Source organism: Dromaius novaehollandiae, chromosome 2 (genome assembly GCF_036370855.1).
Source record: "Dromaius novaehollandiae isolate bDroNov1 chromosome 2, bDroNov1.hap1, whole genome shotgun sequence".
In the NCBI taxonomy this organism is placed as follows: Eukaryota; Metazoa; Chordata; class Aves; order Casuariiformes; family Dromaiidae; genus Dromaius; species Dromaius novaehollandiae.
In genome coordinates, this window is record NC_088099.1 from 87,875,689 (window position 1) to 87,901,585 (window position 25,897).

At 34.6% G+C, this 25,897-nt stretch overlaps 1 long non-coding RNA gene across 8 annotated transcripts in view; it reads left to right on the plus strand.

Annotated features, from left to right (window-relative positions):
• Positions 1-25,897, plus strand: part of LOC112986648 (uncharacterized) — a 137,746-nt gene that overhangs the window by 65,132 nt on the left and 46,717 nt on the right. The window contains exon 1 of one of the 8 annotated variants that reach the window (XR_010387771.1): positions 10,722-10,938. The exons of 6 other annotated variants lie outside the window; for them this stretch is intronic. This is a non-coding gene — a long non-coding RNA (uncharacterized LOC112986648). Of the gene's footprint in view, positions 1-10,721; positions 10,939-24,491; positions 24,623-25,897 lie in introns of those variants that run through there. One more of the 8 variants, XR_003260075.2, reaches the window with a different exon arrangement.

The window sequence follows — 25,897 nt, forward strand, 5'->3', positions numbered from 1 at the left end:
CACAAGTAAAGTCTCAAGTTAACCAGAATTTCAAGAAAGATGCAAAATTCTGTAGTTCTGAGCATGTATGCTAAATCTCTACTAAATTTACTGTTAATTGTTAAAAGAGCTTTCAAAAAGTAGTCTATTCATTACCTTATTTGATTAATAATATAGTTATTACTGAGAACAGTGCTGCTGACGTAACAGTAGACTGCTTTTTCTTGAAATCAGGACTCAAGAATTGTATGCAAGGCCAACACACTTTTTTCTTGGTAACTTCAGGTATCTGTGTGAAGTGCCCAAAATAAAGGTGAGGTTGTCCACGGCACGCTCCGTAATCTTAAAGATGAGCAATTCCAAATAGTGAATCAATTCATAACTAGGTTCCTATTCCTCTCCAATTAATTTTTAATGAGACACAATACCTGGATTTCACTCCCCCATGTACATATTAGAAATCTAGTTTTCCTATTCAAAAATAACAATGTTAAATCACAGTCTTTGTGTGTTGGCCAAGTTCTGTTTTGAGCAGTGGTTTTGACCTACATCCTTCATGTAGAAGGATGGAAATAGTTTTGTTTTGTTTTGTTTTTTTTTAACCCCTTGTACTCATCTGGAGTATTTCTATGTTTGAATTCTCAGCTGCCTTGTTTCAATGACAACTATGATCTCACATCTGGTAATGACTAATGTATGGAATACAATATCACTAGAAAGGGTCATGATCAGGTGATGAAAAATTTGGGCCAAATATTGATTCAAAAATGAATCTAAAATGTGATCTCTTCACAATATTTTTTTCAAAAGCTGATCTCTTGAAAGCAAATAGACACAGAGCACATGCAAACTACAGAGTGCGCAAGAATAAAGTATTTCCTTTGAGACTGACTTAGTCCTTGATCTTTCTTTGTTAAAGATAGCAAGAAGTCTACAATCTCTCAGAGTAGTTTTTTTGTCATATAAATACTCATCCAGTAGAAAGTGATATGATGTCATTGCATCATTTCACACACAAGTCACAAAAGACCTTTACTTGCTATTAACTTTTGGCCATTTCTAAATTGGGCTGGATTTGAACCCATGACCTCAAAGTGAAAGGCTCCAAATCCCATTACTAGATCTGTGATCCATACAGTTATCTTCAATGTATATATTTTTGCTATTGCAGAAGTACTTTTGCTAAACTGACCTATATTTCAATGCAAAGAAATGGATAGACCCAAGTTTTAATATTCACATCTCATTTTTATTTCACTAACACAGTTGCAATTACTTCCTTTTTCAATAGCTAGTCTCTGCCAGATTGTTTTTCATTATATTTTCTTTCTGATGCCAGAGATGTCACTTATTTCAAACTTAGAAACAGTTATTTTAAGAGACATCTTATATTATAAAATTCTGGAAACCTTCACTGCTTCTCTGATTTCCTCTTCATTTAAAGCATAACAAGTCTGAGTGATTTAGAATGCAAAAACACTATCTCAATTTTTGTACTTTTTTTCTTTGTTAAAATGCCCAATAATAAAGTTAAATGGTTTGAATAATATATTAAGCAACTGTTCCTTTAAAAGCAATGTCACCTTTGTTTCTGTTGAAATAATACAAGGCCTGAAAGGTTATTGACATTTCAGCAGAAGAAATAGATTTTGAGTTGTTGACTGGCAACATGTCCTTTAGAAATTTTTTTGTATATTTCTCCAAAGACAATGCAATTAACCTTAGAGCAACAGATAAAATCCACCATCATCAATTGACAGAATAACTTTGTCTTCTAATGGCTACTGTTCAGTCATAGTGTTCTTTCAATAACGCGTTCTTTCACATAAAAGCTGTATGAGAACTCTTCACCACCACCTCAGAGTTCTGCCCCCTCCCTACCTACACAAATACACACTTTCAGTGTTTAAATGTGGCCTGTGTGTTGCAATTAAAACAAGAATGGATTTTTTTTTTAATAAAAAGCATATAAAAACACAGAACAAACAGGTACATAGTCAAAAGGGAAAAAAACCCAAATAGTTATGTTGCTTGAGTAGAATAACACCACTATTATGTACTTACAAGTTTAATGTAGTAAGTGAATAGTGGGAAACCTTTGCTTTTTTTTAATCTACTTAATAACTTGCAGAGAAGGGGAGAAGAAATGGAAAAAGCTCTTCCAGTTTAAAAGTTTGGTAGTGTATCTTCCTTTTAAATTACAAAAGGTATTATCCTATGCTGTATGATTTACATCTGCAGGGATCTGCTGATTTTAAATGGGATTGCATCTGTGCATCTGAATGAGAACAGTCTTATGAAACTTAGAGTAAACATATTCAGGAAGAAATGATAGCATACTTCACAGAATTGCTACAGGTCAGTCTACAATGCTAAATATTTATACAGTGCAAAGGAAAATTTCAGCTTCTTTTAAAGAAGGTACTGAACATGTTTAGCTTGATTTACATAATGACCATTTGGAATATTCCCTCTGCAAGTGCTATTTCTTTCTCTTAAATTCTTGCAGTGGCTTGTGTTGATGGTTTTGCTTACTGTTAACAAATCACTAGCTAGGAGACAAACTCAGTTGTCTTGTTTTGGTACCAAAGCCCGGTTTAGATCAGCCGTAGTAAAATGTTTTGTTGCGGCGAATAGATTTTGCTTATTTCTGTCTGCTAGCAAAAGCTCAGGCTCAGAACAACAGAGAGATGTCCCCTTGCTCCAGGAGGTCGTTTTGGAATTATAAAAATGTGTGATCATATGTGCTGATATGCTGAGATTTAGAAGGAATTAATTGTTTTTCCAGATCACAGAAATTAAAAAAAAAAAAATCTTGATTTTTTTTTTTACATGATACAGAAAGTTTTTAATATTCATGTACAAGAAGGCCATGTCTGTGAATGCATTTTCCCTGCTTTGAAATATTGGGAGGTAGTTTTTATTGGTTCTTGGATATACAGAAGAAGCATGTTTCAACCTGAGCAAGGATTTATTGCTCTTTCTTCCACAGTCTGGTGTACAGCTGCAAAACATGGTGGTCTTAATCAGAGTAATAAATGCAATAGCCAATGACATAATCTTGCCCTTCCTTGCAGTATGCATATTTTAAGTACTTCATGCTTCATACTGCACTTGGTACACCTTACCATTAGTTCACTACGCAGTCCTGAATTGGTCCTATTTACCCTATTTCAATACTGCTTATCCTCTTACCCTCACAATTATCTTATTCCCAGCCTGAACTGTTCACACACCATGCATCCTAACTCATAATTAATCTCTTCTTTAAGTAAATAGCTTTTCTGTTCAGCCCCTGCTTTCCACAGTTTCTGTAATTTCAGTTATTTCTTTTCATGTCCTAGCATATTTTATGGCTTCTTGTCAATGATCCTTTGGATGCGATGTGTTTTCTCCTCTCCTTGGACCTTCTCTGAGTCTCTGTCACCAGCCTGGATCTCTTCATGGTCACAGCAGTTGTTTCATTACCTCATCTCCTTCTGACCGATGCTGTTTTCTTTGTTTTTTTGTCTACCGTGGTTCTTCAGTTCCCATAGAAACCTGTTCAGAGGCACGGCCAATGAAACTTGGTAATTTAGCTCCTCGGTGGAGTCAGTACAGATTGGTATGTCTCTTGCTCTCCGTTGTCCGGAGCTGAGAGTGTTCCCCCACCAACAGAAATGCTGCCTGACTGTGCCTGGCTCTGTCAGCCTGCAGGATGGGAAAGAAGTGGGCCTAGCCCAAAGGTTTGCAGGCTCTGAGCAGCGTGAGTCTAGAGTAACCAAGGCACCGTTACGTTCAAGGATGTTCGTTACAGTTCTTCATTTCTTAGGTGTGAGCCAGATCACAATTCGTATAAATACTAGTGTATGTAGGAATGGCTTCCCGTGCTCTTTAGTTATGATAGCAGCTGCAGCAATAGCAACCACTAATTTTATGCTTTTTAGAGGGCTTTTTACAATCACTGTGAATAGAAGCTTAGCTTTTCTGAAAATAAAATTTTTTTTAGAAATCAATGACTTTAGGTCTTAACCTGGCTGGAATAGCTTCCTATTTTTCTCAAGTGAGGGCTCTGCAGACCTGATTTAATGTGCTAAGAGGAGAGGTCAGAACTGCAGCAGAAGGTCAAGTTTGCTAGGCAGAGGCACGTAAGGTGGTACCTCTGCCCAACTTTTGGTTTTGAAGACTCGCTCCTGACTTTATGAAATTAAAAGAAATCTTTTAACAGTCTGAGAGTGTAAGTTAAAATAGAAAATTTTTAATGGACTAGTACTTTGAAGATATGTTGGTGTCTCTGCCTCAGCTGATGGACCTCCACATTGAACAGCAACATTTGCAACTACATGTCTTAACTTGGCAGCAAATCCCACCTGCCTTTTTCAGATGACTACTTGCTGAATGTCAGCTGAACTGCACCTATTAATAAGATTATAAAATTTGAATAGCTTATTTTGAGGTTCTTGAGAATTTAATACTGTGCAAATACAATGCAGACGTATGGTGCTATAAAGTACTAATAATTGTTGTTCATGAATTTATTTTCAACTACTGTCAAAATGTTACTGAAATATGGTAATTACAGGAAGGGGGGGAAAAAGAGCTATATCTAGAACAGTCTGAGAAACACTTGTCGTCGTCTTGCTGCTCCATCCCTGGTTAGATATTTCTGTTCCTCAACACACTGTGAAAGGTGGTCCTGAATGCTGATAAGCAGTGATGTATTGGTAGTAAATTTAAGACACAATAAAATAAATTTTCAATAAGTAGTGCTTGGATGATTGTTCCTATTCAGGCACCTGCACCCTTTTTGGCCAAGGTCTACTGAAGAACTTTTAGGATGTAGAATACCTAAGTTGGGTGTACACACAGAAGTCCTGGTGGATATAATCATCATGTAGTTTCTTTCATTGATTACATTTGAAAGCCTAGTATGTATAAACCCAAAAAAATAAAATTAAAGACTTGTTGCATTTGACCTAACTGTAGCTGTCAGGTGAAAAATCCTATCATTTATAATTCAGTCTTTGTAATTCAAATTAGATTTTTTTATAAATCCATCAATCTCCTGAAAAGAGAAAATAGACAAGGCAAATTCAGTGCTGTAAAATAGAAAATACAATAAAGTACAAAGGGTTAGATGCCTAAATCTCTGAATTAACATCTGCAGATCCTGCAAATTTTTGTATAACAGCTGTCTGGCTCAGTTTCAGAGCATGTGAAGGAGAAAATGACAGTTTTTTGGTCTTGGCTCCTTTACAGCACAGTATGAAAAAAATTGGCATTTTATTTTTCTGTTGGATTCTTTATGCATGGAATTATTGATAGAATATTTACTACTTGGCAGTTGACAGTTTCTGTTTTCTTCATGTCATTTTGAATTGTTTTCTACCTCTTAAAAGGTAAATACGAGAAGCTTTACTGAGCTGGAAGCATCCTGCATTACACCATAGACACAATCACAGAGAAGAAGGTGAGAGATTGCCCCTCCTTTGAGAGGACAAATTTTTCTGGCCATGAAGGGAAGGGGACAAAGGAGCAGAGAAAGATACTAAGTTCTTCATTACCTTAAATGTCTTTTTTTCTTTTTTTTTGGCCATTCCTTTGTAAAGAGGTGCATTTTCTTCTCTCTTTTGGCAGGCTTCAGCCTCCAGCCAGCTCAGCACACTTCTTGCTTGTTTCTTGCCTTGCCAGGTTTCAAGGTCTGTAGAGCAAGAGAGAAATGTCCTCTTTCTTTCATTAAAAAAAAAAAAAAAAGCATAAGGGGTACATATGTAAAAAGGAAAGGTGTTTGGGTTACTGCAGAGCATCACAGGGAGGAGATGAGAGGTTTTTTTTGAGGAAAAAAGTAAGAGTGGGAGGTTTTGAATAGAGAGAAAAGAGTGAAATAATATTAGATCGGGAAGGAAAAATGCCAGGTTTTAAGAAGAGGAGGAATAGATTAAAATTAGTTCAGAGAGAGGAAAATGAAATTTAAGAGAAGTGGAACAGCAGAGTAGCTCAGAGCAGAAAGGGAAGCTGGTTACATATGCTGGAAATAGAGGAGTTTAGAAGAAAAATCCGGAAGGAAGAAAACAGTATTAGTGATGTTGGGTCACAACAGGAGTCCATCAGATTGCGCAGTAGGCGAGACAGGGTACTTACACCAGAGAAGCTGCAGAATGAAATGTGTGAACTTCTGGAGTTATAAAGGAATATCTCACACAATATAATGAGCAAAACTCTATCCTGTCACACTTTATTAAGGATCATATACCCTAGAGAGGGCTCTCATCAGTATTGTGATCCCATTCCCCACTTGGAAAACAGGTAAGGTGGCTAACACCCTTTCTTGAACAACTACAAAACTGTTCTAGGGTTGTAAATAAGTTCAGAACAAATAAACTGCTTTTTTTAAAATCTCAAAGTATTTCTTCAGTCTAGTCTAGGCTAAAATCCATTGCATCATCTTTCTATCTCGGTTTAGTATGACATATCAGGGCACCATTTGACAGTTTTGCAGTTACGTGCTCACAGTCATTGACGTTTAATGTTAGAAGAGAACATTTCAATCAAGTATGCAAAGAGATTGTTTATCTGAAATAGCTACCTATTGAATCCAGTAATAAAGTCCTCATGTGCTTTTTAGTAGGAGCATTGCCTGAAGTAGAATAACAGCTTGGACAGCATCTGTGTTTGTTAGAATTTCAATCAATGTTGTAGATTTTTCTCTGCTAGTAAGTTGTGTTGCTATTTGACTGCTTTACTTAAAATTCATAAATGTTGTCTAAGTGATAAAAAGGCTGAAAATTGTCAGAGATATGTTTTTTTTAATCTTCTTGCTAGTAATAATCTTAATGGAATATGATACACTTTGAAGCCCTTGTTTAAAAAAATGCCAGTTTCTTTGGAATTGATCTTGAATGATCAAATGAAAATTAACTTCCATTCTAATGGGCTAAGATATTCAGATCTGTTTTGTTGAGTGAGGAGCATACTGATGTAAATTACACAATCTAATTAGTTCCTGCAGATGTCATATCCAGACTGGATAATATGTATTGGTAAGTGACTATTACGTTGCTACTGCTGCTTAAATTCATAGATGAGAAAAAATATTCAATGTTTTGTTTTCAATTCAGCATATACTAATACAGCATGTGCAGTATGTTTCTTTTATCTGTGCAGAAAAAGAATTTTTTGTGTGTGTGTGCGTGCGTGTGTGCGTGTGCGTATGAGGGAGCCCCGTAAACAGCTAATGTAAAAGATAAACACGGATGTTTTAATTCTTCCAGACTAAGTGAAAAGAAAAACTCAGACCCTTATTTGAAAACTAATTAAATTAATATTGATTTTAAAAATGCATAGGTCTAGGGTTTAAAATTTCATCAGCATTTCATTACTGAAAGCAAAATAAAACTGAAGGTCTAGCTTAGGGTAAGAGAGAGCTTCCAATGAATAGGAACTTTTACACTGCATGCTTTGCCACCTCAAACTGTAAAGATGTTTTCTTAATGGCAATTAGGTACATACAATCCCTCACTGCAAGTATGCTCACTCATTAAAAACTCACTCTGATTTTTACATCCTGAGTCTGCTGTTTGGTGTGTTTTTCTTTTTAAATTGAAGGTGGTAAAGAACATCCAACTTCACTTTAAAGATTTTCAGAGATCAAGGCCTTAACAGCTGAAATCTAAATGCCCATATATCCCACAAGCACTCTTGAAAATGCTCCTCTAAAATGTCATTTATGGTGTATTTTAAAAAAGGCCTCAGAGATTAAATGTTTCTCCTCCAGCTATAACTCAGCTATATTATACAGCTCTCAGATTTTTCTGTAATATTTTATTATCTGCATTATCATTTGGGGGGAAAAAAAACCCCTATGGCTAACACTATAATATATCCTATTGTACTGTAAGGCAGAAATACAAGTTCAAGACTGCAGTGAAGCACTTACATAAAATAAATATCTTTGCCCTGGGATATTTGAGGCACAAATAAATAACTGCTTGATACAACACTTAAACTTGCTGTTGTGTTCCCCTATTGGGGGTGGGAGCAAAGGAAGGCAGAAGGCTGTCCTCGTCTTCCATTTATATAGTACTGAATGTGAAGATAGCCATTTGAAACATATTAATCATCTATTGAATCACTACTTAGCTAAAGGCCCAAATGATATTTCCCAAACTAATACTGTGTTTTTTAGAATTTTTCATAACAAGTTTTATGATTGAAAGGTTGGTTCAAATGAGAAGTGTCGTTTTTCGTTTGATTTAATTACTCTTGATACTCAAAAACTTTACCTATGGCATATTTAAGACAAAACAATGCTTAAAATGTCAGTAGAGTTACACCATTTACTTGAGTGGTGACTGCTCGGTTTTCTCTGAATCCTCTCTTCTCAACAAGAATGGGGTCATTGTGATGTTTATTGTGAGCTGGTGATAATCTACTATGCTATTTGCACTCCTTCAGTTGAGGTATGAGCAAAGTGCATCTCTTACAGATCTGCACACTCTTAGCTCGCACTTTTTTAGGTCTCAGCAGAACTTGCCTGTGCCTCATGGTTGCTAATGAAAATGTCTGATTTCTGCCTTGGAGTAAGCTTGTATCAAGCCAACCTGATGCAATTCTGATATCCTGCCATACGCATTTATGCAGAATTTAGCATTAAATTAAGGTGGGTGTTTCTCAAGCTTATTTAGGACTAAGATAGTAACATGTACATATGTGTGTATGTATGTATATATATGTAGGTTTTTGGCACTGTATTGGGTTTTGCTCCATTTGTACCCACTCACCAAAATAGAGGTCATAAAAGAAAATCAAAACCCTTACTGGGAATCAGTGTGAGAAACAGGAGTTATATTGTCAAGTGAAAATATTTCATGAGAGATTTTATTTGTGCTGTAGTTAGCTCCTATATTTGAAATCAGACAGTTAGATGAATTAAAATCATAATTAGAGAAAATTTGGAAACAAATTACTTTAGGGCCCAAGAAAAGTAAATCTCATTCACTTAAACATTCATTCGTTCTAAGTTCAGTGTGCATTATATATCTTAGTGAGTACAACATAGAAGGCAGCCAGATTGTCTGCAGAAGGAAAACTTTGCAAGAAGAAAGGCAAATACATACCCTGTTATTAACTATTGTTTTCGTGAAGCCTAGTACTTTCCACTGAGAAGTAAGGCAGTACAAGCCTTTATCACAGAAGGTTAATTGTCTTCTAATTGTATTGGCTCTTAGAAATTATTGCATCTCTTTTAGATGTGATTTCAGGTTTCATTTGCATGCATTCCTTGGGGACAAAATTAGGTTTTTTACATCTTGTTCAATGATCTATAAGGTTCAATATGGTCTTTCAAAATAAAGCTTGTAACACTACAAGGTCATGTAAACGTGTCTCGGTAAGGTCACAGACAAGAATTGCCTGTTTTACAGACAGTAGCTGAAGGCTGGAAATTGTTCTAAAATGACCTTGCTCAAAAGCCAGTCCAAAAATTCTTTTAATTAAATGAAACAGACAATGTTCAGTGCTTCGAGAGAGTAACTACAAATGCATTCTCACAATTAATTAATGACATTATCAAATGCAGAAAAAAGGAAACTTTAGAAAAGCAAACAGTTGGAAAGTAGATTACATTTTCTGAGGCGATGAATAGAATGTGGCAAAGCAAAACTGAAATGACCATACTGCTTCTATTACCACTATAAAATTTTAACTTTCTAAATGGTTTGGTACAAAATCCGGTATAAAGTGTGAGGGCAAACAGATATGACTTGTGGTTTAAATAACTAAGTAATCCAAAACCTGTGAACTTTAAACAAGAGAAAACTTCTAATGAAAACAAGTGATATGCCTTGAAAGTGTGAAAATAATTTGTTAAAAACTATTGCCAGTTTTGTTAATAAAAAAGGCAAAAATACCACAAATCTCTTTTGATATTCATGTTTTCAGAAGTAGATATGTAGAATGTACTCTGCTATGGAATATTATATCAGCAAGATTTGAACTTCAGTCTCAGGAACCCCGAGAGTTATTCATTTATGTTCATCTGAAGTGTGAAGTACCTTTGAAGTCTTTGAGATTCAGTCAGGCTCATAAAAATAACTCAGAGCAATACAAAAGGTACCATTTACATTGTATGTGCTGAATAAATACTATTGTGATCATTAACTTATCAATATCTAGGTCTGAATTACTTTATAATGCAGCAGTTGTAGGCATACTGCACAATGTAATATATAATATTTATGTTTTCATGGCTATAATCATGGCTAATTTCTCATGATTGCAGGTGATTCTTATGTAATTAATATACCTGCATGCTAAAAATGAATTCATTAAGTATGAAAGCAATAGAATGATAATGAGCCACTTAGTAATATTTCAGCTTTCTGCTAATGTGAAACTGGGAATTGTCAAAACCATTAGAACTGTGATTCTAGTATCGTTGCAGTGTAGCAGTGATATCATTTAAGTCACATTTACAAATATTATTGCTTCCTATTTTTAAAAAATTTAGTCTTGTGGAACACTTAATTCTATCAAGGAAAGGTTAAAAGTATTGCAACAAAAAATTTCTGAAAAGAAATTCTAAAGTTTATAAAGGTTATAGTTTTGAAAGTAAACTTTGTTTTATTATGAAATGCTTTATGAACTTGTAATCTCTTGTTGGATGAAAAATAGGCTCACGTATGAGATAGTTTTAGTCAATGAAGGTTGATTATAGGATATTTTATTAGGATTTGTTATTAAATCCTATTTTAGGGAGTCAACAACTTCACCTTCTTCGAGGAGAATATGATGCATATTTGTGAACTCTGGATTTCAGCAAAGGATGTGAATTAGGAAATATCCTGAAAAACAACCAGAAGATTACAAGTTATGAAAGCTGAAAACACCATGAAATAATTTGTGTTATTTAACCTAGTGATAAGAAGACTTGGGCAGGAAGGATAATGAGGTTTTAAATGCATGAAGGTGGCTGGAGGAAAGGTAAGAATAGTCTATTGTGCTGTACAGTATGGAGAAAAGAGAAAGGGTTTAAACTGCAATAGGGAATATTTGGTTTATATATTAAGAAAATATTTCTAATAATAAGGGAATAAAAGAAGTGATGCATGGTTTCATCTTGCAGTTAGTGTTCACATTTGGAACCTGGGAAAATTCTAAATGTTACTACTGTGCAAACTTCCTGTGAGACCTTGTAAAAACTACTTAAAGATAGTGTTAAGAAATGGAAAGATGTTATCAATGTATCATTCATCTTTGAAATCCATTTCTTCTGCATACTACTTAATACATGAACAGAAATAATTGAAAAAGTATGTTATTAAATGCGTATTTAACTAGATATAGCAGTTTCACCAAAAATTTTACAATGCATGCTTCTTCCAGAATGTAGCTGATGACTTTGAGGTAGAATCCCTTGCTCTTACTCACAGCTAGTGGAAACAGCTTTATGTGATAGCCCATCTGTCTGTGCTCCAGTAGGGTGGTATCCATCTGCCAGATTCTTGGTCAGCAACATTCATACCTGTATAAGCCATGTGCTGGGTCATCTCAACCAGATTTTTTTTTGTGACCAGGTTTGCAATATTGTCCTTCAGAAAGTTGCACTGATAGAATTGAAGAAAGAGTGGCCTATTCATGGGTGGGAGGGATGGGCAGCAGTAGCTAAGAGATACTAGGAAGTTCTTAAACTGGCTTCACAGTTAAATATGTCTTGTATCATGTAAATGCACTTTGAGTGAATCCTAAATCCCAGACAAATATTCCATATACAGAAAACAAGTCTCTAGAACATGTAAGGAGTGGGAGACATCTTGGAAATCATTTCCATCTTACCTATTATTTAACTATAACAAAGTCACTGTGAAGTTTTCCTAATTTCCTAAATTTCCTAATTTGCTTAAGAATGGTTTGATAATAAGTGTCAGTTGATTAATGATCACAGATGGACCTACCTGGAAATAACTGACCATATGCAACCTTTCAGAAATGTAGTAACTTTCTAAATTTTTCATGAGACCATTATCTGTTCTTTGCAGTTCAACACACTGTTGGCTCATAAGGTAAACACTGAAGTGCAGAACTATATTTTAATAGCAAGCATGAGAATATACTTACCAGTAGTTAGGGAATGACTGTGTGATTAATTCTTTGCAGGCGAACATTTCATATTATCCGCTCTCAATTGTACAAGTATGTCAGTTAATAGGAGAGTGAACTTTGAAAAAAAATGAAGTGATTGTTATATTTATTATTGGCAAATTCTTATTAACTTCAATGTAGATAGCATCACGTTAATTCTACCTATTCAACATTTTCATTATTGTATCATCTCTACAATCTAAAAATAGTTAGGTGAATGTGCACAATGCAGACAGCTTCCAAGACAAATAATGCTTCAGGTTCCTTCCTTCCTCTTTACTGCCACACAGATCTATTACCAGGAATGCTTCATTTTGCTAGCCAGTTGGAGAATGAATTGATCTGGTAGGTCATTTTGCTGATAACACTGACTTGTCCTTTGAACAGCTCTGTTTATGGATCTCATGCAATAGAGAGGCGCATTGCTTTTTCCTGATCTGTCATTAAATCTGAGACTGATACCTTTCTCTGTTGCCCCCAAAAGCTGTTATGTGGAGGAAGGAAGATAAAGAAGTTTAGTTTTCTTTGAGATATCTTTGCATTTCTTTCTTTTTTAATTCATTTCAAAGCCACTTGTAAGACCAATTTTATTCTTGCTTCTAAAGCAGAATTAAGAGGAATAAAATTTCTAAAGAAAAGTGGTATTAATTAAATAAATGCGTAGTTATTTTGCTCACAGCCATGGGTTTCATTTGGCTTTCCCTGCTCAATTTCATGTTTTTCAGCTTAGCAAAGCAGAAAGAGTCAGGTGAGAAGTATGATCTGATTCTTTCAGATGCCTCTCAACAAGAAAGTTCTTTTCCTCAGAGGAGAGTATTCCCATGGTTGTTCAGTGATAGCGATGTAAATACTAACGAATACAAACAGTAAAAACAAAGCACAACAAAACAAATAATAATAATGCTATATGAAAGGAGAGAGAACTGAGCAAGAGGATACTGAGTTAAACTACTCTAAGGATCCTGCAGCTATCCTAAAGAGGCTATAGCTATATAGTCCTCCTTCATATGTCCTAGGAAACAGTCATAGAAAAGTAGGAATTTTTCACTGGTCCTAAAAAATAGGGAATTTAATCAATTTCAGTAGTCCAAGGATGGGTGACCGTGCCTATTGTTTAGTTCTCAACTATATCATCACATATCTCTTTGCTTTCCATTTTCAGTCCAGCTGTGGAAGAGTCATTAGCACAGATATCAGGCCTTTCTAGTCTATGGCCCCTATCAGCTTAAAACTCATGAAGCATAAGATGTCCTTACAGAAATATAAAGGGAAATTCCTGGATCAAAAAAATCCAGTACCTTATCATTGCAGGCAAGCGTAGTATAACGTTACCAAACTTTGTCTTAAAACCAGTTTTTCTTTCTCCCCACTATTCCTACTGAGAGAACAGTACATCCTGGATGGTTCCACCAATCAACCTAACTCCATCTTAAATATATCAATGTTTGCTCTTGTGCATCTGTCCCTAGGTTTTGATAGAGTTCTCTGCTACCTGGCGGTCACATCCTGATGTCTTTAAGGAAAGAAACCAGACTCTTTGTTAGACTTCTTTTTGTTATGTCTAAACCTACTCTTCTCATCTCTTGAAGCTGTCCATTTCCCCCAGTCCTGCCCGTGGCCCTTCTTTCCATCTGCTCCAGTCTGAAGGAGTACTTTTCTTGATTACGGGTAAAATATACATGATTGTTTAGGCATGGCATGAGTCTTGCTTCTCCTTCTCTGCAAGAGAAATGGGATTGCACAGCTGTGCCATATTGGTAGGTAATCTTATGATCAAGTAACATATTTAGTCCTGTCTTTTTTGTCATTTCCAGGGGATTAACCCCCAAACATAAGAATTTCTTGTTTTTTCCCTAAACATGCTGTCTGATGTGCATAGCACTGTCAAGGATTTAGGCTGCTCTTCTTGACCTGTATGAACAATAGTGAAACGTAGATGTGTCATGCAATACCTACATCATTTTTAATTTATACTATAATAATATGAACCAAATACAATCATCATTATTTTTCTTGCTGATCCTGCCAGGAGAGTTCAGTTATTCTTCCAGTGGTGGAAGATATTTTTGATAACTCACAGATACATGTCTGTCACAATAAAATACAAGGTCTTCACCTATTCTTGCCAGGGACTATTTTTATTCTTCTGGGTTATTTGTATTTGGAATTCTTACAGTGTTGTCTTGTTGCTGGCCTTTTTAAATATGTGCAACACTAATGACAAAAATAATATGGTATAAAAAATATACCCAGTAAATGTAATCCTGAATGTAATGCCGAATCCTAAAGGCAAGACCTAATTGTTTGGTCACCTCTGAGGAAATGCTTATTGAATTAAATAGGATTCAGGAATGGTTTAGTCCTGGAATAAAATAAAGACAATAATATTTGCTGAATTCTGAGCTTAAATGCTTCTTTTTTAATTATATGGAGGGTAGATATGAGATGGGAATATAAATATTCAAAATAAATGAAAAAATGGATAGCAAGTATTCCTTTGTGACTGTGTATTTGCCAGGGACTGCTGCCCTTGTGGTTTCCCTGAGTTACTAGTTTTACATTTTGTTCTGTCAGGTGTGATAGCTGTGTAGTCATAATAATGTAGGTGACTACAATGTACCAGGTTTTTATCATTAAAAAGAGGAAAACCCTATGATATATTTTTTGATCCACAATATGGCATAAAAACACACTATTTCAAGGTCTGGCTTGGATGCTAGTTGAGGCAGAATAGAAATTTAAAGTTCATATAATTGTTGTGGTGTTTATAAATACTATCGTGTACATTTGGTGTTTATTTTTAGCAGAAATGAATCTTGGCATTCTGGGCCATGTTTTGTCTGTATGGAAGCTGCTGTCACTCTCCTACTTAGAAATCTGAGTAATATGAACGTACAATGAACAGACTAGTATAAACAATGGCAAACCTGATACAAAGACTGAATTTTATTACTACATGAATCCATGTCAAATGTCTTTTCTTTTTGTTTTGAAAGTAATGAAGAAAATGGTATCTTTCAATTTTGCATTTACCCTGGTATTTAATTTTAAAAATGGATTTAATTTAATGAATGCCAAGTTTTATAATTTTTTAATTTCATTGCAGGTTTGTTTACTCTTAAAATTCAAAAGATATGTGCAGTAGATGAAAATGTCTTTGGAACATATTTTACTAGATTCTCTCATTTTATCATACGGTTTTAGAAAAGCTTTCATTGACCTACTGTTTGTGCAACCCTGTGTCTGTTTTGAGATAGCAGTCATTTCAGAATCCATTTTGAAGTTGGCTCATTGTGGGCAGTAATTCCACATTCACTCAGGCTTTTATAAATGTGTGTATTTAAGACAGCTTTATAGTAATAAGCCAGTGGCTCCAATCACTAGATAGTTAGCTAACAACCTTTTAGCATTTTTGAACAGCTATGTAAATCCATAAATTTCTATTCTTGGTCACTTTGTGAACTGAACATCTGATGTTGTACAAAAATATCATTTTTTTTTCATACAGCACAACTCTGTGTGGCTGTTCATTGTTTGCTAGAAGTTCTTATCGAGCAACACTGAATTAAAATTACTTAACTGTTATGACACTGATTACATTATTCTAGCCACTGTTCTGCTTATACTGTTTTTTTTAAAGTTTTGTATGAAGCCTATATCTCCTGAGGGGAGATAGCATATCCTGCCTTTACCCTTGAATGCAGTAAACAGAAGAGAGTTCTGAGTAGTGTTAAGGCATTTTCTCTTTGTTTGGATTGTTCTTAGGAGGTGTTAAAATATGCCTTTTAACATAAAGCATGTGTTCAACATGTTAGATTTTCCATACAACAAATCATTGAAGAACATTCTATGCTAAAGCCTAGCTTAAAAAGGTTTTGCTTATAGAAATGGATTTGCACTTATGACAAAATAATGTATTGCTAGCTGATGTGGCTACACAAGCTAATTTTTTTACTGATAACAAAATGTTGCTAAATATTTTTATATTTTATTTGGGTATTATATTGCTTGAAAGGAAAAAGCAAAACAAAACCTTCTAATGATATGGCAATCTAAGCAAGCAAATAAAATGACCAGGGAGCATAAGTCAAAAGTATTGTTCAGCATTACTGTCAATGAGTAGTTACCTCACTGTTTTCAAGGGTTTTCTTTCTGCCTATTTTAGTTTATTAATAGGAACTACTGACAGATTTAAGGAAGCTTTAAGAACACGTATGCAGAGGAAGATTTATTTGATTTTTGCCATGTAATTTGAGGACAGAACAGGAGAAGTACAACAGTAATATTTTAAAAATTTCTCCAGGTGAGAAAAAAATGTCGTCAATTGTTCAAGTTCAGTAGGGAAATCTCAGCATTGACATAAGAAGTTATTCATAGGGTAAGGTTAAGGCATGAAGGACCCTGAAAGAGGAATACAAACAGTTTACATTCCTTTAGCAGGAACAAAGGGAGTTATAGGAGGTTATAATGGAATGGCACAGCCCTAAAAGCAGTGAATTAGGAAAATGAAATTTGCACAGCAGCATTGTATCCTATTCATATCAGTTCAAAATAAAACTAAGACTAAAAAAGAGAGTGTTTCAATGTTTGCACATGAGAGATGGTAAATGCTGTAGAAGGAGAAGCTGTACAGACATGGAATGGTGCAAGATGTCTTCTCCTAAGGGCAGTATATATAGAGATTTTAGTCTCACAATGTTTAATCTGCTACAACTGCAAGCTGCTACAAGTCTAGAGGAACGTTTCTGCTAAATAATCTTTTTTACAGCTAAATATTACTTATTTTATGTTATGTTTCAGCATATACTTTGAACGTCACTATTGTGTCTTCCCATCTTAAGTGCTTAATGCAAACTGATTTAACAAGTCAACACTATATCTCAGTGACCATTTTGCAAAACAAAATAGACAAAGCCTAAAATATTTTAAAATAGTAAGTGGCTGGAATTTACAGAAAAATCTTTGACACTATAAATTTCTTATCTCCTTCAAGATTATGATAAACATTCTTTTTGGTTGTGTAAAAGACTGACATTTGACAGAGGGATTTTGGAGAAGGGTCAGCATCTTTTAGAAGTTTAGCTGTTTTGTACATTTTTCTGATTTATCAGCCCTGTTTATCTAAACTCTATACACTGTCACCATTAATGTTATCTCTCCTGAAAGATGTTTTATTTCTCCCCCCCGACTGAAATGTAAATGAACCGTGTACTTGTCTTTAACTTCAAGTTCACCAGTCAAACTTCACATAGAATGAGTATAAATAGAAGTTCGCTGCCAATTTATTCACACTGAGTATAAATAAATCTCTGTGTACTGCTCAATGTAGTGATCAAAAGACTTACAATGAGATATATATGCGGATATGCAGCCTGTCATGCCCACCTTGGTCATTTCAGTCTTTGCCCTGTTGGATAGGTCACTGATAATTAAGGCAAGACAGATTTAAAAATTGCACATAAAACTAGGAAATTACGCTTTTTGACCTAATAATGTTTCATGCTATTCTATCAATTTAAATGTTTTTGAAATGGAAGTAAATGATCAATTTAACAATGCATTAAAATATTTTGTGCATGACGGTTTATTTCATTTGAATAAATGAGATGTTGGAGGTATTACCATCCCACATATTCAAAAAAAAGTCACTAGGGATTTATATTCTGTTTTATTTTAAAAAAGAAAATCACCAAGCAATATATTTCTGGAAGAGGAAAGGATAGCAGGATGTAATGAAATGCTTATTTAAACTGTCCGAACAGTTTTATGAACTTGACACATCTTTGCAGCCTTCTATGTCTTTCCTGTCTGCGCTTTGTATCTTGTATTTTATATTTATCTTTGTATTTTGGTTATGAATTCTGATTAAGATTATTAGTTTTTTGTATGAATCCATACCAGATTGTTAGTTCTGGTTTGTATATGGAGCCTTTTGCTTCTCTGCTGTTTTTTCAGCTGTCTTTAGCGTAACTTGAAAAGGCAGTGGTTCAGAGCTAGCCGCAGAGGGCTGTCGCTCTAAGGGCTCCCCTGCTGAACCATAATCTCCTAAACATTAAGTTGGCTCCATTTAAGGAAAACTGGTTTGTCGAAAGGGAGACTGTTGACAAACTGATTAGTTCCTGTAACGATGACAATTCGGTTTTCCATCCAATAGATAGACCAAGGGGAAAAGGCAAAGAGAATGGAAGCTGAGCTGTTTGAATTTTGGTCGGGTTTGGCAGCCCAGGCTGAGGAAGCCTGTCCGCATTGAGGACCAGAGATGGAGAAAGGATCCCGATGAAACTAGAGTGCGTGCACTGCTGGGCAGCGGGGCCTTCACAGGAAAGGGTTGGGGACTTCCACCAGACATAAAAGGAGAAACACCTTATCTATCAGTCATGTTCTTTACGGGCAACCCATTAAGTTTCTACTGAGGGATGTTCAAACATATTTATCCTATTAATCTTCTATCTTTATTCACAAGGTTTCTAGGTAACAGTAAGCGGATGTTCAGTTTGGATGAGTCAAAGTGATATTATGTACATTGCTGAAAGTCTGTTATAATTTTCTCAGTGTTTTAAGGGCACTTTCTTTGTGTCCCAGGCTGCAGCTTCATTTCGGTTTGTCTAGATAACTTTTTTCTCTCCCATGTTTTCCATCCCCTCCTGAAGCTCCTTTCACTGTCACTTTTCCTCTGTATCTGGGTCCTTGTTAGACTTTGTTATTCTAGGATCTATAGGCCAACAGGCACCAAGCATGTCGTCGACTGAGTGAGTGCGACAGTCATCTACATCTCTAATACATAATATTTTGACAGATCCTAAATAGTGGTATAGTCGAAAAAGTGTAATTTGCATTGATTCCTTATGTAGTGAGTGTTCAAGATACTTGAATAGGAGTGTGAGTGTATAATAAGAGAGTGAGAAAAATTATAACGGGAAAAGCAGCTGCAGGAGGAGGTGAAATAATCATTGGAAGGAAGTGACAATGTTATCCACTTACCTGCATTTTTCCATCATCTGCAACTATGGGATCCAACTTATAGCTGAGGTTATTGTTTGCTATCCCAGTATATCTATAAATAAGAGTGATTCTCATTTGTTTTAGGTGCCAGATTTAATCAATGTTAAATGCAAATATTTTGGAAATACTTGGAAACTGCATGAAATGGGAAACACAATTTTTTCTATTTTGTTACATAAACCCTTTTCTCATTTTAGTGTATGGATGTAACAATGCTATTATGTATGTCAATTGTTTAATTTAGCCAAAAGCATCATTTTGTATAGTCTCAAGAATTAATTATTAGATATAATAAAAGTAGACACTTGTCATTTAAGATTGTAGATTTAATAGGCAAAATTTGCAGTTGAGGATATAGTAAATAAAAATACGGAGGAGTGCAGAGAAACTTAAAAAATTAAGTTCAAATTTTTCCTTATTCTGATTCGATTTCTTAATAGTTTGTGTTACTGAAACTTCTGATGCCCAAATGCTGAGCTTATATACTTACACTGAAGTCATAAAAGTCACATGAAGTTCATAAAGGCAGAAGCAGGAAGATTGTGTGAGAAGACAGTAGGGAAAAAATGCAAATTGTTTACTCCTTCCAAGTAAACCATTCTAATTATTGCTTGTGTGTATTTTACAATGCAGGATCAGGCTTGGTGAATAACAAGATCATTTCCTAAATACCTTTATATTGCATTCTACAAGGCATGTTATGTTCTTGTCTGACCTTGCTGAGCATGTTGTTATTTGCCAACCAGCCAACATATAGATTACTCTGGAACCTATTTACATTCTGAGATCAAAGTTTTTGTCGCATATTTTTTGTTTCCAATTACTATTTATTATTTGAACACTACTTACAATGTACGAGAAGTAACATTTTGCCTACCTTCCTATTTTTAAAAAGCCACTAGCTAGCTACTATTGTATGAGGGAAGCATAAGGAGCAACCCCTTAATAAATTGATAGTTCTATTTGGCATTAGCATTCTTTCAGCTGAAACTATGCCTATTTTCCAGTCACCTTCTAGAAACAGTCTAGTAACTACCAGTTTTGTTTCACAGCAGTGTTTCTCTTAGTTCTCTTTTGACTTCAGAAACCTGTGAGATCAAAATTATTTCACTAAGATAAATTAAAAATGAAGTAGTGAATCTTGCTCTCATGTTCTGTGGAAGCAGGGAGATGTTTCTTACATTTGCTCTTTTACTGCAAGTACCAAAATCATAAGAAAACAAAGCTGCTTTGAAGCAGGATGGCATATTGGAGAAATCTTGTGTAATTTTAGGAGCATCTGTAGAATCGTTGAATCATCTTAACTAATATAAACTCTATTTTGCAGTCAGTTTCAATTAACCATAATTACTTTTTGTCATGCCTGTTCATTTTTTTCATCTTTTAGCACCATTAAAGGTCCTCTCACTGAAATGTCATCTTTACAATATGTTGTCTCCCCCTGCCATTGTAATAGAAAAGCCAGCATAAGACGTTCTTGTTTCTGAATTTCACCCTCGTTGTGTGAATGCAACTCTTTGTAGGGCTGCTTTAGAAATCACATCAATGTGATGAAGTGAGTTAAAAGATCTTTCGAAAAAATAATTTTTTCCAGCTAAGATCATTTTAATAGTATAACAAGGCTTCATAAACAGTTTATAACCAGAGATGACTGGGAAGGAACAAGTAGCTGGTGATGGGAGTTTTCTGTATCAGCTCTGTTGCCAAAGAAAGCATAATCTAACTAGTTCCATAGAGTTGTTATTTTCAGATAATATTTTCAGAAATGCTTGCTTTCAAATGTTTCTTTCTTTAATATTAAATTATTTTTATTGCAAGACACTTTACTTTGCAATATACATTAAAAAATGACAATCCAGAGGGCTATATATCTGTTATATGGTAGTAGGTGATATTAATTAACTTCTAAGAGAAGCCTAAAGCAATGATTAGGACTACAATAAAGGCATAATATGCAGTATTGCAAGAAGATGTTGACAGTTGTTGGTTTCTTCATGATGATATATTTCTCACCATTCTTTCTATAACTGACAAATACAATACAGTTTTCATGAGCTGTACAGTTTTCTCCGTGTGTGTGTATACATATATATCTAAATATATACATTTATATCTATGTGTGTAGAGAGAGAGACTGATTTTTTTCACACGTAGCAGTACTTGAATGTAAATTACAGTCAATTTTGGGAAAGGCATAAAAGTGTTCTGAGGAGAGGCAAATGGACCACTATGAAAATAACTTTTTTTCTGCTAAAATTCAAATTTTATGTAGATATGTTAGAGTTGCAAGGGATACAAATTAGCTACTTGCTCTGTATTTATTGGTTTAAGGCAGAATTTGGTCAAAAGTACATTTGCACTTGAAAACGTGTTTTAGAGTGCTGAAAGTGCCATAGTCACTGCTGCTTGTTATGGTTCAACCATCTCTGGATACTCTTCTGCAGAGGTTTGTATCTTCTGCAGAGGTTTATATAGTGATAGTAAAAGTGAACATTATTCAATAATAACTCAGCAAGTAATTATACATTGGTTATGTTATACTTCGGAAGAGATTTCGTGTTATGGGAAGGAGGATTAAGGTTGAAAAATCAGAGCAGGATCCTGTCTTGTAGCCACCAAAACCTACTGTTTCGCAGGGGATGTATATCGAGATAGGGCAGATGGCAACATTTCTAGAAACATCTGTTGCCCATCATTCTTCTGCACAGCAACCCAGATGCTGTTGACAACTTGTATATAAATCATGCTGACAATTTGTTCAATGTCTTTCCTGCTGTGACTGAGGTTGTTCTGGCCATACCATTTATCAGATATAGAAAATACTGCAGTCCTGCAAGAATGGCTCCAACTGTTCTGTTGGCCAATGAACAATGGAAGTTATTAAATCAGCGAAAAGGTTTCTCTCTCTAAAATTTATCTCTATCTTGCAAAAGGAATAGTTACCTCTATCTCTGATTCTGTGTGAAAATGAACATGAGATAGTAAATGTTGTGCAGATTAGAAAAATGCTAAATTACTTTCTGTGATTGTTCTTAGCCATTTTCCTTTATTTTTCTAGTGACATTGGTAGATATTTTTCTGACCTTGTGTTTTAAAATTACTTTCATCTCAAGGATGTGACATATAAGGGGGAAATTATGCATGTATTACTGTATAAATGTCAGCCTTTTTAATTTGCAAATGCCTGCTATAAAATATTCACATTCACAGGAAGTTGATTTACAGCCTGAATCAGGCTTGGATCTACATATTTCTAATTTTGTATCTTAAATGAGCAAAAAGATTTTGATATTGTATTAAGATAGGAAAAAAGTATGTCTAATGTTTCTTTAATTAATAAGGCTCTCAAAATAATGAACTAAAACACTGGTATTTAATAAAGAAATATTTATATCTATATATATATTAACCTTGTTAAAGGGTTATACACCCTTTAAAAGTCTACTTTATTGTGAAGAAAAAATGATTTAGAATCATAGGGTAGAATGACATCTACCTGGAGACAGTGGAATAATATATGTGTATTAAGAGGTAGGTAATGCATAGTTCTTATGCAGCAAATAAGGGAAGTCTTCCATCTTAGCATTATGATTGTTTTTAGCACACTGGACATGAACATACTTTAGAGAAAAGAGTGTGTCAGGGAAGAGCAGTGATCTTCAGGTCTGATTCAGGCTGCTAAGTTTGCTATTTCAGACAACTAGTCTGAACCGGAATGTATCAAGGTGTATTAAATTTCATTCAGGCATTTAAAAAAATCTCACTGGTGGGACTTCTGTGGTCAAATGCTAATGAATACAAGCTTCATTAGATGGTGGGAAGAATCAAAAGAAGTCAGTAGATAATGAAGTCTGACTGCTTCCAGAGAGGTACTGACTTTACTCCTAAATTTGAATAAATGTGAATGTACAAAAATTCTGATGGCCTTGCAAAAGCAAGGGGAATTAGATGACCAGAAAATATTATATAATTTCAAGCAACAGAATGTCTGTACCTTGTTAATATATGTAGTGAGTTCTTCTGTTCGTGTGAATGCATCTGTTGTCATTCTGCGACACTGCCTATATGCGTGCAATGAGTGAAAGCTGGTCTAAAAACCAACCAAAAAAACCCTTTCTAGTACTTGACATGTTATTTTAATGAGCTGTAATTTTCTGTCAACAAATACATACAAGTTATAACTTAATGCTCTGCCAAATAACATGCTATGGCTTGCATTACAGCCTTTCTGAAACTAATGCCAAGGTTGTTCTTGTTTTCAAAAGAGACTTCCTCTTTGAGCTTTAGAATTCCAGTAGCTCAACAGGGAAAATATTTCGTCTTGGATTTTTTTTTTGTAGTTTAGCATGTCTTTTTATTATTTATAATTCAGTTCAGTTCTTATAAGGTTGACTATATCTGGGCTGTTGTAAACTTGCAGTTTTCAACTTAATATTATCAAAGATTCTTAAAAAAAATTTTTTAATATATATCATTTATAAAGGAACATACTCAAAGTCAGGTAAAATGTTCAGAATGATAACATAGTCATAAAAACTTCCACCTTATCATCCTTGGGATACTGCCCTTTTATTGGAATATAATATATGTTAGAAGTATATTCAGTACTTATTTAAAAACTTTGCTTACTCTAGTTTAAAAAAAGAAATTAAAATTGCACAGTGTTTTTAGTCTGAATTCCTCTAGCTTTAATTTCTTATCATTTTTCTGCTATTAAAGATCTATCTATTATGAGGAATAACAGCTGTTCTATTTCTGATGAATTTTTAATAATCTAATCTGTTCTCAATTTATTTGAATAACAGAAGTAGAAAATAATGATAGAATAGTTATTTTGAAGTGCCGCTATGTCATTACTTTCTGCTGTGATTAAAATGGATTTAAAATAACACTATAGTTATTTATTTTACAAATCAGGAATCAATATCTGTTTGTATTCCAACTTGCAAGCATGTTAGAAATGAAAAATTGCACACTTTTACCTTGTGGCAGTTTTTTTCATAAAGTTATTCTTTTTATTAGAATATTTTACCACCTCCAAATATAACATGAATATGTTACAAGATGCAGAACATGACTTTCCTCTTGAAATGGCTCTACATCTGACTGACCTGTGATACATTATCAGGAACCAAGTGTGAAGTCTGTACCCTGCAGACTTCTTTGAAATTAAGAAACCATGAGTTTTTATGCTTCCGGCTGCAGTCAGTCACATTAAATTGCAATAGCCATGATACTCATAATATTTACATTGCAGGCCAGATTGAAAATAAACTTAATGGAGGACTGAACCCCGGGACTTTAGGTTCATTAGACATATGTAAACTGTATGATGTATTTCATTTATGTTAAATGATACAGATTTCTATGTAATAAATGCACAATTCCACTGAAGCAGGTGGAAGGTGGAGTAGATGTCATGCTTTGGGCATTCTCCTGCTTCTACAAAGGAATGTCAAGTAATACACCTAAAAATGAGTATAGCAGCAGTATCTGGGAAGAACAGTACAATATTCACTAACGTGTAAGTATGACTAATGAAACAGTTACTAAAAACAAGGTTAATCTAGACATTCCAGGAATTAAAATGTGTTCTCCCTCTTTGATGAAATCACTTGAGTTTTCCATTCTACTTGTCTGCTAAAATACTGTCATCCTTGGAGAAAAGAATACTGTTTTCCACACCTGCTGCAATTAAGATGATGGCAGTTTTCACATGGAAAAAAATGAATTTATGAAAGTGTATTTCAACTTCATGAAAAATGACCCTGAAAGATTTTCTGGGTAATTCCTGTAAAATCTTTTGCTATTACACAGAATTTGTTTGGGTCAGTTTGTCAGTTTATTGCCACTAATCTGACTTCTTTGAAAGGCAAGCAGTGCTATAGTATTTTTGCAGACCTGAGAAGCCAGCAAGTACTCTTCAGCTACATGTGGAAAAGTTATGGGTTTTGCCACTTGTATTTGAATATATGTGAATATCTTTGAAAGAATACTCCTTCCTGTCTGCTTAGGTCAGAAGTGAGACAGTGTGAAAGACAGACAAGTGTAATATTGCTAGCTCTTGCTCACAATTAAATCATGAATAAAAACATCTATTAAAACCAGTGTTTCTCCCACTTCTGTATTCTGGCGCATGGGCGCCCAGACAATTCTATCAGTTGCACAACCAAAGGCTGCAGATGTAGTAGTTCTAAATGTGGACTCAATAAAATATCTTGCTGGTTATTTACCTTTTAAAAAAAGGTTTTTTTAACATATTTTTCTTACCAATTTTCACAGTTCCTTTCCTCTTTTTGTGTAATCCACTCAATCAGAAAGCTTACCTATATCATAACGCATTGATAATGGGTTAGTTTTTAAATATACATTAGGTATACATTTTCTGTGGTGCTACTTAGGACAGATCAGGATATTGAGTGTTCTGCATTTCACTGTTTTAATGCATTTCTTTTTTGCTATTTGAAATCTAGCTGTAATTTCTCAGGTTTATGATGCCTGGTATGGTATCAGTGCTTGTATTTTGTACCACATTATTAGTGTTTAAACTATACTGATTGAGTCTGAACATCTTCATTTTTTTAAAAGCAAGCAACCATCCCACACATGAATAAGAAAGTGCAAGAAAATCTTACCCTATCCTATTTGCAACTGTTTGAAGTATTAAGTTTAAATGGCTTAATTAAGAATGTAAATGTTTTACACCACTCTTAACAGGAGAACATTCTAGCACATTAAATTTAGTTCAAAGTTTTTTACCTTTTTTAGATGCAGTATGCATCTTGAAATTTCACTAGCT